The sequence below is a fragment of the Girardinichthys multiradiatus genome, chromosome 19 (genome assembly GCF_021462225.1).
Source record: "Girardinichthys multiradiatus isolate DD_20200921_A chromosome 19, DD_fGirMul_XY1, whole genome shotgun sequence".
Taxonomy (NCBI): Eukaryota; Metazoa; Chordata; class Actinopteri; order Cyprinodontiformes; family Goodeidae; genus Girardinichthys; species Girardinichthys multiradiatus.
In genome coordinates, this window is record NC_061811.1 from 24,107,931 (window position 1) to 24,111,239 (window position 3,309).

Sequence of the window (3,309 nt, forward strand, 5' to 3'; positions counted from 1 at the left end):
CCCCATGTATTAAACCTATATAATACATAAGTTTTAATTCCTAAGTTGCTGAAATAATTTAACGTTTTCTTTAGATGTACCTGTCCTGGTCTCTGCAAAAACAATGCAGACCTAAATTTAGGCAGATTTTCTATTTAATCTGGCAGGTTTAATCTCTCTCACTCAGTAGTTTCCATCTTGGCATTTCATGTTTGGAGTCATTTTGATCAGTTGCAGGCTACCCCATAGCCCTTTCAAACTAAAACGCACTGTAAAAGCTTCTACGTTGCAGCGAATGAGTCAACAAGACCTTGAACGTTCACATTACACAACACCCAAGACCACTGTTTGCCATGCCTGCTTTGCACACAGACACACACAGACACACACATGCACCTACCACAGAGAACAAAAAGGTCAGGAGCTTTTAAGGTGAAGTGCAGTCACCATAGTAACTCGTGTTGACTCCCCTTGTCTCCCGGCAACCGTATGTAGAATGATGTCAATGGAAAGCATGCTATTCTCTTCTGGTGACGGAATGATGTCACTTGTTTTGTGCATGCGAGGAGAGAGGTAGTAAAATAAGGTTTTTCTGTGATCCAAAGGGCGGAGGGGTGGAGGCATCATTCCATAAAACAAAGGAGAAACAGCAGCTAAATAAACTCAGGTGAATCATGAGCCACTTAAGGGGCCAATTATCATTGTGATCCTCTTTGTTCCAATCCCACAGTTCTCCAGCTTCCGAATACTACTTCATATTTGTTCTGTAAGTGGGTGGAAGATGGATGGATGAGGCACAGTCAGATTCTGTGTCACTCCTCTAATGTGTTATATTTACACACACACATATACAGGTCCTTCTCAAAATATTAGCATATTGTGATAAAGTTCATTATTTTCCATAATGTCATGATGAAAATTTAACATTCATATATTTTAGATTCATTGCACACTAACTGAAATATTTCAGGTCTTTTATTGTCTTAATACGGATGATTTTGGCATACAGCTCATGAAAACCCAAAATTCCTATCTCACAAAATTAGCATATCATTAAAAGGGTCTCTAAACGAGCTATGAACCTAATCATCTGAATCAACGAGTTAACTCTAAACACCTGCAAAAGATTCCTGAGGCCTTTAAAACTCCCAGCCTGGTTCATCACTCAAAACCCCAATCATGGGTAAGACTGCCGACCTGACTGCTGTCCAGAAGGCCACTATTGATACCCTCAAGCAAGAGGGTAAGACACAGAAAGACATTTCTGAACGAATAGGCTGTTCCCAGAGTGCTGTATCAAGGCACCTCAGTGGGAAGTCTGTGGGAAGGAAAAAGTGTGGCAGAAAACGCTGCACAACGAGAAGAGGTGACCGGACCCTGAGGAAGATTGTGGAGAAGGGCCGATTCCAGACCTTGGGGGACCTGCGGAAGCAGTGGACTGACTCTGGAGTAGAAACATCCAGAACCACCGTGCACAGGTGTGTGCAGGAAATGGGCTACAGGTGCCGCATTCCCCAGGTCAAGCCACTTTTGAACCAGAAACAGCGGCAGAAGCGCCTGACCTGGGCTACAGAGAAGCAGCACTGGACTGTTGCTCAGTGGTCCAAAGTACTTTTTTCGGATGAAAGCAAATTCTGCATGTCATTCGGAAATCAAGGTGCCAGAGTCTGGAGGAAGACTGGGGAGAAGGAAATGCCAAAATGCCAGAAGTCCAGTGTCAAGTACCCACAGTCAGTGATGGTCTGGGGTGCCGTGTCAGCTGCTGGTGTTGGTCCACTGTGTTTTATCAAGGGCAGGGTCAATGCAGCTAGCTATCAGGAGATTTTGGAGCACTTCATGCTTCCATCTGCTGAAAAGCTTTATGGAGATGAAGATTTCATTTTTCAGCACGACCTGGCACCTGCTCACAGTGCCAAAACCACTGGTAAATGGTTTACTGACCATGGTATCACTGTGCTCAATTGGCCTGCCAACTCTCCTGACCTGAACCCCATAGAGAATCTGTGGGATATTGTGAAGAGAACGTTGAGAGACTCAAGACCCAACACTCTGGATGAGCTAAAGGCCGCTATCGAAGCATCCTGGGCCTCCATAAGACCTCAGCAGTGTCACAGGCTGATTGCCTCCATGCCACGCCGCATTGAAGCAGTCATTTCAGCCAAAGGATTCCCGACCAAGTATTGAGTGCATAACTGCACATGATTATTTGAAGGTTGACGTTTTTTGTATTAAAAACACTTTTCTTTTATTGGTCGGATGAAATATGCTAATTTTGTGAGATAGGAATTTTGGGTTTTCATGAGCTGTATGTCAAAATCATCCGTATTAAGATAATAAAAGACCTGAAATATTTCAGTTAGTGTGCAATGAATCTAAAATATATGAATGTTAAATTTTCATCATGACATTATGGAAAATAATGAACTTTATCACAATATGCTAATATTTTGAGAAGGACCTGTATATATATATATATATAATACATATATTTTAAAGTGGCTATAATGTGTTAGGGTGAGGCAACCCTTTGAGGAAACATTTTCAGACTTCCTTTTGTCAAGTTCAGTCATAAAGCAGACGTCGGCATCTACCCAATTATATGCTGACAGACAGGATCGATGAGGCAGGTTAGGTGAATTTATCTCATCAGATGACTCAACAATCAAAGCTAACTAAGTTAGAAACTATGAAACTGGCTTCTGTGAAGAAGCCTCCAGTCAGAAATGACATTCAAATGGCAGATGGAGTCATACATCCATCAGTATTCTCAATCCATGAATGCTCCCAGTACCTAAAAGATAAAAACAACTTATGCACTACACACACACACATAAAGATGGCTCCCAGCAGCAGTATCACTGCTATAAATAACTGTGGCAGCACTGTAATATTAGTAGGAGGATAAGAAGGGTAAGTCATCACTTCCTATTCATAAAACAAAAGATGATTCACACTGAGCACTGCATGCTTTGGATTAACCTGATTTTTACCTTCTGCTTTTTAAAAGAAAACACAATCTCTTTTCAAGCTCCAGCACTGAACTTGATTTTGAATAATCCCTGAGACCATTTTCTCATCTGCTCCACAGAGTGACATCAATGGTATGTCTTTCAGGGGTGCAGTGACGTCAGAGGCAGCCACATCTGCAGCATTTCCAGCAGAGAACATCTTGTAGCTTTTTCCTCAGTAGTCTGCTGCCATCTACAGGTCTTACACTTTAGCTTCAGCCGCATTTTCTTCCTTAGAAACACCACTTATTCATGCAAACAGAACGCCTGTCCTATCCATCAGCAATTAAACTGTCTTTCTCAATCAAAGAAGGACGTAAAC